General features: G+C 45.8%; 1 non-coding gene across 1 annotated transcript; it reads right to left on the bottom strand.

Moving 5' to 3' along the window:
- Nucleotides 1-2,201: 2,201 nt before the first annotated feature.
- Nucleotides 2,202-2,274, bottom strand: trnav-uac (transfer RNA valine (anticodon UAC)). Its single transcript has one exon. It is a non-coding gene; the product is annotated as a tRNA-Val (tRNA).
- Nucleotides 2,275-14,946: the final 12,672 nt, after the last annotated feature.

Raw genomic sequence — 14,946 nt, 5'->3', positions numbered from 1 at the left:
ATCCTCCATTGTCTGACCAAATGCTGCAACAGGAGCTGTCCATTACAGATGTGAGAGCAGCGGGGTAAAGGTGAGAAACTGGATACTCAGTGTTGTCGACTCACCATTCTCATCATCATGATAGCAATGTTTAAGAGGCATTTAGACAGACACGTGAACAGGAAGGTAACAGAGAAATACGCAACCATTGGCAGGCAGTTGAGATCAGTTCAGTTCAGAATAGCGTTCGGCACAGACCTATGTTGCAATATTTTGTGTTCCATGTTATTGTCGACAGTTGTCTGCCTGAAACAACACTGAAAGATGGGAACATGGGAACAGGAAGAGGCCATTCTATCCGAATCCGCTTGTTCACCATTTCTTAACATCATGGCAGATGTAAATCTTCGGTGATTTTTCTGATCCCATCCTTACAACTCCCATTGAGAATTTGACAGTTATATATCTCAAAATACGTTGAAGGTGACACATCAAATGAATAACTTGAATGCTACGTTGGATTTCCCGATAATTATGCTGGTTTGTCAGATGTCAAGACCATTCCGGTCGATCTCTTCTCTGAAAATTGGCGTGAAATGGCAAAGTTTCTCTTTCATTCAATGTATGTTCTTTGGAAGGGAAGTTGAAAGAGATGATGGGAGGGAAAATCGAGTTCCTTCTCATTATCCCATCTCAACATCCCAACACAATTATCCAGAGATACACAGAAGGCAGATTCTGTACATATTGACAGAACGTAAAAGGCGATCACAATGCCAAAAAGGCGCTAACGCGACGGGATTGTTTTGTGTTGAAGAAGTGAAAAGCTCTCTCGCCTGAGAAACCTTCACGTCACTTGCTGAGGACTGAATAAGAGAGAAGGTGTTTCACCGGAGCTCATGAGCCTCACTTTCCTATTCCTCCTTGTTTAGCTTTCCTTGATCCTTTGCGAAAGGAAGAAAAGAAAATGGAAACAATATTATTTCATAGCCTGGCTTGTCCTTTCTGCAGTTTCAAGTCAAACGTGGCTTCGACTCAAAAGCGCACTTGAGTATTAGTTTCTGTACAAGAACGCGAGTCAAAAGGATCAAGCAAGCGTTAGAATTCAAGAACGACAAATCATGTTGTGAGGCTGTTCGAACCTCGGTGCAGGTGTGAGCTGCTATCTGCCTTGTCTTTCTCCTTAACCATCAATTTTCCTGCGCGGCTTTCTAGTCCTGGACACAAACAAATGTCAGACGGCAGCCAACTGATTTGGATGCCTATGTTTGAAAACAAGGGAAAGCAACTCAATAAAATTTTACCAAAGTCCATGGTGCTTATTTAGAGACGCACAAAAGGCAGTTTATGAACACATTGACAGATTGTAAAAGGCTATCAGAGATGTCAAAGTGATGCCTACAGCATGCAATTGCTTTTTTGTTCAAGAAGCAAAAAGCCCTCACGCCTGAGCCACCATTACTTCACATCCTGCTGACTGATTAAATTACATGTTGTTTCACTTGAGCTTCATGTGGCTCGCTTTCCTATCTCTCCTTGTTTAGATGTTCTTTATCGTCTTTGATATAAAGAAAAAAAAATTGGATGTAACATTACATGGTAGCCTGTTTCGTCATTTCCTCAGTTTCAATACCAGTGTGCCTTTGACTTGAGAGCACACGTTAATGCTAATGATTCTGCGAGAGCACAAGTCATGAGGTTCATCTGAGCCTGTAAACTCCTTCACTCCTGTTGTTGGCTGAATGAGCCACTATTCCGTCCGCTGCTAAGAAATGCAAACATGTTTCTTTACCCCAAAATGTGGCTGAGGGCTTCTGGTTTCAATTCACGCATTTTGAGACATGGCAGACACTGACATAACTAAGACATTCAGAGGCTACCTTGTGGTACATTTGACAGAAAGGAATGCGCGGTGCACTGCAACACAGGCAAATCAACCTTGAGCTGGAACGCTTTCTCACGAAAAGCAAAGGCGACACTACTCCACTACAGAAAGGACGAGGGCACGCTAAATGCACTCTTAAAAGGGATGACCATCTCTGCACATTCAGGACGAGGAAGGAAAGAAATTTAACAAAGATTCATACTGCAATGAAATAGAACGATCCTCCTTTCCACAGCAAAAGCCGATATGGGCGACTTTATTCAAAGAAAGGTTGGCTGACAAGAACGCTCACCCCATGTCCATCCAGGAACCTATCGCTGTAAAAGAAGGGCACTACTGTTTCTGCCAGGCTTCGAACCAGGGACCTTTCGCGTGTAAGGTGAACGTGATAACCACTACACTACAGAAACACACCCGCTTTTCTGCCCTGCACACTGACCATTCTACAGCATTGAAATTCACAGCTGTTTAACGCTTCACCTCTCTGTTTCAAATGGGTCGATGTAGTCCAGCGTTATTGGCATTATTGAAAAATAAAAGATATCATGTAAACCTGCCCAGAAAATATTCACGTGGTCATTGGCAGTGGTGCAGGTTTTGGACTGTATGATGATTCTGAACAGGCTGGGGCAGTTTTCTCTGGAACGTCGGGGGCTGAGGGACGACCTAACACAAATTTATAAAAACATCAGGGATATGGACATGGTAAGGAGTCAAGGTCTATATCACACGGTGGGCGGGTCCAAACCTGTAGGGTGTGTAATTAAAATGAGGGGCAGAAATTTAAAAGCAACCTGAGGGCTTTTTCTTTTTGCCGAGAAGGTGGTGCAAGTATACATTAAACTGCCAGACGAAGTGGTGGAGCCGAGTAAAATTATTACACTTCCAAGGCATCTGAATGCGTGTGTGAATCGGGAGGGTTTAGAGCGAGGGTTTAGAGCGATCAGAGATGTCAAACTGATGCTAACAGCATGCAATTGCTTTTTGTTCCAGAAGCGAAAAGCTCTCACGCCTGAGTACCATCACTTCACATCCTGCTGACTGATTAAGATAGGGTTAGGGTTTGGGTTGGTGTTCATGTTCTCTTGTTGTTAGTTTCCTTCCTGTTTGTCCGATGTAGTGTTTCTCACAGTCTCTGCAGGGGATTCTGTCGATGACATTGGTCCTGTCCATGGCGGCGAGTGGGCCTTTAGTTCGGGTGAGCACCTGTTGTAGGGTTGATGTGGGTTTGTGTGCCACTCTGATTCCCAGCGGTCTTAGAACTCGTGGTGAGTTCTGATGTGCCCCTGATGTGTGGAAGTGTGATGAGTGTGTCGGGCATGTGGAATCTTTATAATGCTGTTCTGTAGGCATCTCCTGACCCAGTTCTTTGGATATCAATTATCCTTGAGCAACTGGCTACAAAAACACATGACCAATACTCACTCATCTCAAGCCACATGGACAATGAGAAGTGCGACTTCGACTGGGGCAAGAAGATCCTGGGACAGGCGAACCAAAGACAAGCATGAGAATTCCTAGAAGCATGGAACTCCACGAAGCAGGCTATTAATAACCACATTGAACTCGGCCCCATATACATTCCACGAAAGAGGAAACCCGGAAGTGAGGCAAAACATCGCAACGGACCCCAGAGTTTAAAAGCCAGGCGGGAAAACACACCGACGCTTCATCAGAGGTTGCACTGAGGAGATGACCAAGCACGGTAACGAAACGTCTGCGGAACAACAAGCCAGCTCAGCGAGCCAACCAATCTCAACATAGTAATCATTAGATTCTGAAGTCGAGATTTTTTTTTAAAAAAAATCAAAAGTCACCATCTGTTGTGGCAAGATTTGAACCTGGATATCCAGTAAGTCCGTTTACAACCAGGAAAAAAAAAACACAGATACAAGCACATATGAGACACACGTCAACATGACCATTGTATCTTTTGAAACTCCAGAGGGTGAGACAGAGAGAAAGTGGGGAAGGGAGTAAACTTAGTTTCAATGGATTAATCCCCAAAACAACAGAAAGCCCACTGGAAAGAGCCACAGGCACAAACACACAGCCACAGGGACACACACTCATACACACACTCAGCTACAGTTGCTGGCACACAGCTACAATCACACAGTGAGAGTTCAACAGAGACACACTAATACAGAGACAGAAACACACAGACACATGTACACACACGTGTGTAACAAAGGCATACAGACATTGCGACAGACGCATACAGACACATGTACACACACTGAGACAAACATGTGCGTACAGACGCTGACACACAGGGAGAAAGGGATGGAACGAGTTGGAGAGAGAACGTAAAAGTCTACAACTCTTTCTCAATTGCTCCCTTGTATTCAAAGTAATGCATTGGCGCCCTCTGCTGGCCGCTTCACGCTACTGCAGAGGGGCGGCTGAAGCGTGAAAGCCATCAGGGATTCGGTCAGAGGGAGAGGGTCACTCACGGCAACAGCAAGAGACGCAGGCGCACACACACACAAACAGATTCACACTATGCTGGTGTGGAGAGGATTTTAATTATGCTGAAGCTCCTCAGCGTAAAACATGCTCATGTTCAGAAAGATATGTTTTCCCTCTGCAAATGTGGAAATGTTTTGACTTTGGACAGTTTTCCTAACATTATACACATTAAATAGAGTTTTTCTTCTGCAACTGTATCCAGGCGCGTCCGGGTGAAATGTTTTGTAAAGAGACATGGTTATTTTATTGCACTTTTTGCAATTTGTAATATTTTATAATCTACTCTCTCAGATCCTAATTGGGGAAAGTATTCAAAAGTGAAGGGTATGAGACCAGCAGTGGGTTTGTTCATCTTTCCTTCTGTTCATATTTGAGGGGCAACATCGATCGGCCAAGACAGCTCTGTATCTCCAAAGACAGTGTTTGAAGCACGAAAGAACTGCAACCTGAGAGATTCACAGGCTGCGTTGCTTGCTCAAAAAAAATCTGCCGCTTGTGTAGTGGCGTGAGGGGACCGCCAGAGGGTGGCATTGTATCACTTTAAACACCAGAGGGAGGGTGAGACTTTGCTGCATCACTTTTAAATTAATTAGTTCATTCGTTCATTTAAACTTACCTCCAGCGAGTCTCACTGTAGGCAGAGATAGGCATACAGACACAAACACGCAGAGACACACATATGCACACACATCAACATGACCATTGTATCACTTTAAGCACAAGAGGTACAGACTGAGAGAAAATGGGAGGGCGGTGAGCCCATTTCAGTGGACACACCCCGAAACAACAGAAAGCCCATTGCACAAGAGACACACACAAATATAGGAATACACACACCCATATAAACTAACACACTCACTCACGCACACACACACACACGCACATACACACAATCAGAGACATATTGAAACATGCATATACACACAAAGAGACAGAGACACACACAGATACATTGATACACACACATATATACATTGACACAGAGACATACACATAGAGAGACAGACATACAAACAAATATTGATACACATGCCGACAGACAGAAACAAATGCTTACAGACCCACAGAAACACGTACACAAACAGACATGCTGACAGAAACACACAAAGGCACACTGACACACATATACACAGAGAGACATACACATTGGCAGGCACTCAGAAACGTATGCACACAGACAGACGCTGGCACACACAGACAAACACACGGCAACACAAGCATGCAGACACGCAGAGACAAATACACGCAGACACACACATACACATATAGAAGGATAGTCACTTGCAGACTCACTGATCCACACACATACAGACTCAATGACACACACACGCAGACAAACTAACAAACACAGAGACAGTCACACTAACTCACTGAAGCACGCAGAAGCGTACAAATACAAACACTTTGACACACATTTAAATACATACACGCAGGCTCACTGACACATAGACAGATGTACAGAAATATACACACTCATAAGAAACACTGGCACATACGTACAAACACGCAGACAGACACAAATGCAGCCCACAGATACAAAATTTGTGCATTAATTGACACTGCCCTGACTTTAATCATCATTAACACAATTTCTGTCAAACAGATAAATCCCAGGTTTTTCTGATGAAGTTTCAATGAGAAAGTGGGATAGATCTTCTGATGCTGCCTGGCCTGCTATGTTCCTCCAGATCCACTCTGTGTTCCCTCTGAACACAGCATCAGCAGTTCTTACTATCTCAGACTGAATAAAAGGTTGTTGTAGATAATAAAATGTGAGGCTGGATGAACACAGCAGGCCAAGCAGCATCTCAGGAGCACAAACGCTGAGGTTTCGGGCCTAGACCCTTTATCAGAAAAGGGTGTTGTAGCTGGTTTGAAACTGTAGCTTTGTCTCTGTGTGTATTTCAGGTCTGGGGGCTGTGTGTGTGTGTGTGTGTGTGTGTGTGTGTGTGTGTGTGTGTGTGTGTGTGTGTGTTGTGTGTGTGTGTGCACGTGTGTGTGTGTGCGCATGTGTGTGTGCGTGCGTGTGTGTGCGTGTGTGTGTGCATGCGCGCGCTCACGCGTGAATAAGTGTGACAGGCAGAGAGTGAATGTGCGAGAGGGGAGCGGAGGAACAGACAGGAGACATTAGACTGAAATTCTGAGTTGCTCCTTTCTCTCACACCTCCTCCCACCCCACTTTCCCCTCTAATCTCACAAAGAAACTTCTTGGTTTACTCCATACCGGGTGGTGGGGCTTTGGGGGGGACATATTGCAGGTAGTGAGAGCTGGGAACATGCTGGATGTACTGGGATTTGGGAGAACAGAGGGGTTTGAGTGGCAGACCTGTGGCTTTAAAAACCAGGTCTTGGCGGCTGTAGATAACACAATGAGGAGCTGGGGAAGCACAGCAGGCCAGGCAGCATCAGAGGAGCAGGAAGGCTGACCCTTCTTCAGAAACGCGTGAGGGAAAGGGAACTGGGAAATAAATAGAGCGGGGAGGGGTGGGGCTGGGGAAAGGAGGTGGGATGGTGATAGGTGAGTACATGTGGGCCGTGCTGGGGATTGGTCAGTGAGGTGGGAGAAGTGTACAGGTGGGAGAGAAGATAGATTGGTTGTGTCAGGTCAAGGAGGCAGGGATGAGAGGGAGGATTGGTCATGAGATGACGCCTGGGGTGGGGAGATTTTGAAACTGGTTAAGCCAACATTGAGGCCATTAGGTTGTTGGCTCCCAAGGCAGAATATTATGTGTTGCTCCTCCAGTTTCTGGGTGATAGCTTTGTGACACTGGAGGCGGCCTAGGATGGACATGTCATCCAGGGCGTGGGAGGGGGAATTAAAATGGTTTGTGACTGGAAAATGTTGTCATTTGTCACGATTAGTGCGCAGGTGCTACACAAAGTGGCCTCTGAGCCTCTGCTTGGTCTCATCAATGTAGAGGAGGCTACATCGGGAGCAGCGGATGCAATAGATCACATTGATGAATGTGCAGGTGAGTCTCTGTCTAATCTGAAAGTGTTTTTTGATTCCTTGGATGTGGGTGCGGGGGAGGTGTAGGGGCAAGTGTAGCACTTCCTGTGGTTGTAGGGAAAGGTGCCATGGTTGGTGAGGCTGGTGGGAATGTGGAGCGGACGAGGGAGTCATGGAGAGCGCAGTCCCTGCAAAAAGCAGATAGGGGTGCGGAGGGAAATATATTTTTAGTTGTGGGGCTGGTTTGCAGGTGGCGGAATTTGTGGGGAATGATACATTGGATACAGAAATTAGTGGGATGATATGTGAGGCCAAGGGGGATTCTGTCCTTGCTTTTGTTTGGGAAGGGGATATGAGGGCAGAGATGTGGGGAACACAAGAGATGCACCGAGAACGTTTTCGACCACTGAAGGGGCAAAGTTTTGGTCCTTGAAATAAGAGGACATCTGGGATGTTAGGCAGTGGAATGCCTCATCTTGGGAGCAGATGTGGCAGAGGTGGAAGAATTGGGAGCACAGGATCACATTCTTGCAGGAAGGTGGGTGAGAGGAGTTGTAGTCTAGCTTTAGGTTACCTAACTCAGGTCTACTGCCCAGGAACTCCCCACCTACGTCTAGCACACCACCCACACGCTCCACCTCCTCCATCACTTCCTATTCCCTGGCCCTCATAATCTCATCTTAACCATGGACATCCAATCCCTGTGCACTTGCATTCCCCACATGGCCAAAATGTGCTCCGCTTCTTCCTCTCCCAGAAGGCCCAACCAGTCCCGCTCCACCTACATGGTTATCTGACACTGACACAACTTTCCTGCTCCTCTGATGCTGCCTGGCATGCTGTACTCCTCCAGCTCCACACTGTGTTATCTCTGACATTGGCAGTTGGTACTATCTCTGATGAGAAATTGCGAGTGTGTTTGTGTCATTGGCCCATGGGGAACACTTCTTGAAAGCAGTCTCACCATAAATTGCAGTATTTTGGATTGGAACGTACACGTGAGCAAACCCATTGGATTTCTAACCCATCACGATACCACTCAGCCAACGTTAAGGCAAAGTTTGCTGCTCACAGTCGCCTCTTGCATTGGATTTCATCTGCAAATATCGCTGTTGAGCGTTGGCGGGTAAAAATCCCAGTTAATTTCGGTCATAAATCCTTACCATTCCGAAAATATCGCATGACCTTTCTGTTTCCTCTATTATGTTTCCCCCTCTTTATTAGGAAAGAATCAGCTTTGTTGTTTCTAAATGTGATGGGAGCAGCTAAGTGGATTTTTTATTGCGTACATTTACTGTTTTTCGTTTGTTAATCAACAGTGAGTAGAGTTCCTTAAAAAATAATGTTGTTACAGAGATCTGTCTCTTGATTAAATTTTTAAAAATATAAAAACTTACATACTAAACCAGCCAGTGTTTTTTTTTTCAAAGCAGAAAGATTGTGTTGTTTTCTGGGTCTGTAGATCGTTAAGATGCAAAAATGGCCTTCAGTAGAGTAATGTATTCTCCCTGTCAGATGTGGGAGATTGGGAATAGTTTCAATGTTACTGATGATTATGTCTGCAGGAAGTGTGTTTGATTAGGAAACCTATCGGGTCACATGGGCAAGCTGGAGTGGCACTGAGAGGCAATGAGGAATTTGCAGGAGTGAGGGGATATGATGTATGGCAGCTGCAGGGAGGGGCATAAACCAAAGATGCAGACAGTTAGTTGGGTGACCTCCAGGAAAGTGAGGCAGAGACAGGCAGTGCAGGAGTCTCCTGTGGCTATCACTATCTTGCAGCACTGACAGCTCGGTTCCTGGTACAACGACTGCCTATAATGTGACACGAGTTTCCAGGCCACTGAATGTGATGGGGCCTCTGTAATTAGAGGCACAGACAGACATTTCTGCAGCTGACAGTGAGACATCAGAATGGTGTGTTAGAGATAATGGGAACTGCAGATGCTGGAGAATCCAAGACAACAAAATGTGAGGCTGGATGAACACAGCAGGCCAAGCAGCATCTCAGGAGCACAAAAGCTGACGTTTCGGGTCTCCATCTCAGGCAATCAGCTTGTAACTGATGTCCATTTCAAGCCCACCGACTCCCACAGCTACCTAGAATACACCTCCTCCCACCCACCCTCCTGCAAAAATTCCATCCCCTATTCCCAATTCCTCCGCCTCCGCCGCATCTGCTCCCATGACAAGACATTCCACTCCCACACATCCCAGATGTCCAAGTTCTTCAAGGACCGCAACTTTCCCCCCACAGTGATCGAGAACGCCCTCGACCGCGTCTCCCGTATTTCCCGCAACACGTCCCTCACACACCACCCCCACCACAACCGCCCAAAGAGGATCCCCCTCGTTCTCACACACCACCGCACCAACCTCCTGATACAACGCATCATCCTCCGACACTTCCACCTTCTACAATCCGACCCCACCACCCAAGACATTTTTCCATCCCCACCCCTGTCGGCTTTCCGGAGAGACCACTCTCTCGTTGACTCCCTTGTTCGCTCCACACTGCCCTCCAACCCCACCACACCCGGCACCTTCCCCTGCAACCGCAGGAAATGCTACACTTGCCCCCACACCTCCTCCCTCACCCCTATCCCAGGCCCCAAGAAGACATTCCACATTAAGCAGAGGTTCACCTGCACATCTGCCATTGTGGTATACTGCATCCACTGTACCCGGTGTGGCTTCCTCTACATTGGGGAAACCAAGCGGAGGCTTGGAGACCACTTTGCAGAACACCTCCGCTCAGTTCACAACAAACTACTGCACCTCCCAGTTGCAAACCATTTCCAGTCCCCCTCCCATTCTTTAGATGACATGTCCATCATGGGCCTCTTGCAGTGCCACAATGATGCCACCCGAAGGTTGCAGGAACAGCAACTCATATTCCGCCTGGGAACCCTGCAGCCTAATGGTATCAATGTGGACTTCACCAGTTTCAAAATCTCCCCTTCCCCTACTGCATCCCTAAACCAGCCCAGTTCATCCCCTCCCCCCACTGCACCACACAACCAGCCCAGCTCTTCCCCTCCACCCACTGCATCCCAAAACCAGTCCAACCTGTCTCCGCCTCCCTAACCTGTTCTTCCTCTCACCCATCCCTTCCTCCCACCCCAAGCCGCACCCCCATCTACCTACTAACCTCATCCCACCTCCTTGACCTGTCCGTCTTCCCTGGACTGACCTGTCCCCTTCCGACCTCCCCACCTATACTCTCCTCTCCACCTATCTTCTTTTCTCTCCATCTTCGGTCCGCCTCCCCCTCTCTCCCTATTTATTCCAGAACCCTCACCCCATCCCCCTCTCTGATGAAGGGTCTAGGCCCTAAACATCAGCTTTTGTGCTCCTGAGATGCTGCTTGGCCTGCTGTGTTCATCCAGCCTCACATTTTGTTGTGTTAGAATGGTGTGTTACCTCCCTGGTCCCAAAATCATGCATATCTTGGAGAGGGTGCAGAATATTCTCACAGGTGAGAGGGATCAGCAGTGGGTCATTTCACATATAAGAATTAAAGACATAGGAACAGAAATGGACAGGATTCTGGGGAGATAATATAGGAATTTGAGCAGGATTTTAAAAACTAAATCCTCAAGTGCAGAAATACCTCAAACACTCCCAGTGACACGAGCCAGTGAGGGGAGGAATAGGAAGAAAGAGCAGATGAATACGTGGCTGAGGTACTTGTGCAGGGGGGAAGAATTGACATTTTTGGATCATTGGAATGTCTTCTGGAGTAAAAGTGACCTGTAAAAGAAAGATGGATTGCACCTGAATTTGAAGGGGACTAATGTACTGCCAGGGAGATTTGCTCGAGATGCTCAGGAAGATTTAAACCAGTAACGGGGGGAACAGTTTTGGGAACCAGGGAGATATTGAAGAAGGATATCAGTCTGAGGCTGGTACAGCTGGGAAAAACAATAAGTCAAACAGACAGGGCAGGCAGGAACAAAGTCGATTATTTCAATGAAAAAGGCCTCACAGTTAAGGCAAATGAACTCAGAGCATGGTTCAGAAAATGAGACTGGGAGATCATAGCAATTGCAAATATGTGGCTCAGAGATGGACAGGAATGGCAGCTTAATATTCCAAGGTAGAGATGCTATAGTAAGGATCACAGTGGGGGTGGATAGTGTGACAAGTGAAATTGGGAAGTGACATTTTTTTTTAATGAAGGATAACATTACAGCTATAGTTAGGGAGGATTTGCCAGAGAGGACATTCAGGGAAGTTATGTGGATGGAACTGACAGATATGAAAGGGATGACTACCTACCTGCCACTGTACTATAGACACCCAAACAGCCAGTGGGAAAGTGAGAAACAAAGTTGTAAGAACATCTCAGTTATCTTCAAGAATAATAGTTGGTTATGGAAGGGGGTTTTAACGTTCCAAACATAGACGGGGACTGCCATCGTGCTAAGGGCTTGGATGCAGAGGAAATGGTTAAGAGCGTACAAAAAAAAATCTGATTCAGTATGTGGGTGTACTTTCAAGAGAAGGTGCAAAGCCTGACCTACTCTTGGGAGTTAAGGCAGGGCAGGTGACTGAGGTGTCAGCAGGGGAGCATTTTGGTGTCAGTGACGATATTCTATGAGTTCTAAAGGAGTGATGGAAAAGGATAGACCGGATCTAAAAGTTAAAGTTTTGAATTGGAGGAAGGCCAATTTTGACAGTATTGGGTAATAACTTTCAAACTTTTATAATGGGGGGGAGGATGTTCGAGGGTAAAGGGGTGGCTGTTGAATGTGTAGCCTTCAATCATACGATGATGAGAGTCCAGGTACAATATGTTCCTGTTTGTGTGAAAGGCAAGGTTGGTAGGTGTAGGATGTGCTGGATGACTAGAGAAATTGAGGTTCTGATCAAGAATAAGAAGGAGGCGTATGTCAGGTATAGACAGTAGAATCAAATGGTTTCTGAGAAGACGATAAAGGCAGTAGGAGTGAATGTAAGTGGGAATTCAGGAGGGCAAAAAGGGGACATGAGATAGCTTTGGCAAATGAGGTTGTGTTGTATTCAAAGGGTTTCCACAAATATTTTAAGGACAAAATGGTAACTGGGGAGAGAATGAGTCTCCTTAAAGATAAGCAAGGCCACCAGTTTGTGGAACTGCAGGAGATAGGGGAGATATTAAGTGAGAATTTTACATGAATGTTTACTATGGAGAAGGATATGGGAGATAGAGAACATGGGGAAATAATTAAATATCTGATAAAATGTCCATATTACAAAGAACGAGGTGGATAAATCCCCGGGACCTGATCAAGTGTACCATAGAACTCTGAGGGAAGCTAAGGAAGTGATTGCTTTGCCCCTTGCTGAGATATATGTATCATCGACAGGCACAGGAAATGTGCCAGATGACTGGAGGTTGGCTAGCGTAACTATTTAAGAAATATGGTAAGGAAATTTGAGGGAACTATAGACCAGCGAGCCTGACAATCAGTGGTGGGAAAGTTGTTGGAAGGATTCCTGAAGGGCAGGGTTACCATGTATTTAGAAAGGCACGGGTTAATCAGGGTTAGCCAACCTGGCATTGTGCATGGGAAATCTTTGACTGCTTTTTGGAATAAGTAACAAAGAGGATTGATGAAGATAGAACAGTAGACATGATCAAAATGGGCTTCAAGTAAGGAGTTTGACAAGGTACCTCATGGTAGACTGGTTAGCAAGGTGAGATCACATGGTATAGGTGGAGAATTAACTATTTAGATACAGAGTTGCTCAAGGATAGAAGAAGGGGTGGTGGAGGAGGTTTGTTTTTCAGACTGGGCTGTGACCAGCAGCATGGCGCAAGGATCGGTGGTGTGTCCACAGCTTTTAGTTACGTATATAAATGAACTGCAGGTGAACATAGGAATTATGGTTAGTAAGTTTACAGATGACATCAAAACTGGCAGTGTAGTGGATAGCAAAAAAGGCGACCTCAGAGTACAAGGAAATCATTCTCAGATGGGTCAACGGGCCAAGGTGTGGCAGCTGAAGATTAATTTTGATAAATATGAGAATCTGCATTTTGGAAAGGCAAATCAGACAAGGACTTACACCCTTAATGGTAAGGTCCTGGGGAGTGCTGTTGAACAAAGAGTCCTTGGAGTACAGGTTCATCTTTCCTTGGAAGTGGAGTCACAGTAGATAAGATAGTGAAAAAGACATTTGGTATGCTAGTTTTGGCCACTGCATTGAGTATATCAGTTGGGAGGTCATGTCGTGGCTGTACAGGACGTTGATTATGCCACTATTAGAAGACTGTATGTAATTCCGGACTTCCTCCTCTAGAAAGGATGTTGTGAAACTTGAAAGCGTTCAGAAAAGATCTGCAAGGCTGTTGCCAGGGTTTGAGTCTTTGAGCTAGAAAATAAGGCTGAATCAACTGAGGCTATTTTCCCTGGAAGCTGACGGGCAAACTTAAAGAAGTGTTTTAAATCACAAGGTCATGGATAGGATAAAAAAAGGTCTTTTCCCCAGGCTGTGGGAGTCCAAAACTAGAGAACATAGGTTTAAAATGAGAAGGGAAAGATTTAAAAGGGAACTAAGGAGTATCTTTTTCACACAGAGGGAGGTACATGAACAGAATGAGCTGCCAGAGGAAGTGATGGAGGCTGGTACAATTGGATGGGGATATGAATAGGGAGAGTTTTAAGGAATATAGGCCAAATATGGGACTAGGTTTATTTAGGATTTCTGGTCGGCATGGCCAAGTTGGACTGAAGTGTTTGTGTCTGTGCTGTATATCTCTATGACTCGATTTTGTTAACGATCTTCCTCTTGTATGTGACCGAAGATCCGTTTGTGATCATATCTCACACTATCCCTGATATGAGATACGGTTCAGAGTGCATTCTCTCTCTCAGACACTGAGTACCCATCTTTCACGTCCCATTGATTTAGAGAATAGAGGGGCTAGTGCATCAAGCTATAACCTGCAATTAGCTTACCCCTATCTGAGTGATGCGAGGAACAGAGGGGTGAATATATCTCATACTGTATCTTTCCATGGCCCAGCCTCTCCCTATCCTTATGTTGTGAGGAATGAGGTACCAATCCAGTATGTTGTATTTATGCAAGTTTGTCTTCATTTAACCTGAGCCAGGGACTGATCACAGTGAAAGCACATTCCAAAGTTCAAGAACCTTGTGCATCAGATCAAGGACAGAGGGGCAAAATGCAAATACTGTTCTCACATGTTACTGAGATTAAACTTGGCTTCAAATATTATTCACTGTCATTACTCATGAACTCACTGGTATTTCAGCATGTTGAATTTCACAGTGAAACTCTTCCCACAATCAGTTCAGGTGAACGGCCCCTTCCCCTGTGTGAGATCATTGCTATACAGTGAGTTGGGATGACCAGTTGAACCCAGCCCCACAGTGAGGCCACCTGAACAGTTTCTCATCAGTGTGAACACATTGATGGCTCACCAGGTCGGCAGAGATTTTGTAGCACGTCCCAGAGCCTGAGCATTTATTGTGTCTCTCCTCTGTGTGAACCTGTTGGTATTTCAGCAGGTTGGATTTCTAAGTGAATGCCTTCCCACATTGTCAGCAGATGAATGGTCTCTCCACCGTGCGAATCCACTGGTGATTACGGAGGGGACATGATTGTCTGAACCCCAGCCCCACAGTGAGAGCATCTGAAGGGCCTCTCG

Source organism: Stegostoma tigrinum, chromosome 7 (genome assembly GCF_030684315.1).
Source record: "Stegostoma tigrinum isolate sSteTig4 chromosome 7, sSteTig4.hap1, whole genome shotgun sequence".
Classification (NCBI taxonomy): domain Eukaryota; kingdom Metazoa; phylum Chordata; class Chondrichthyes; order Orectolobiformes; family Stegostomatidae; genus Stegostoma; species Stegostoma tigrinum.
The sequence above is the reverse complement of the archived record's forward strand: the minus strand, read 5'-3'. Positions and strand labels throughout refer to the sequence as shown.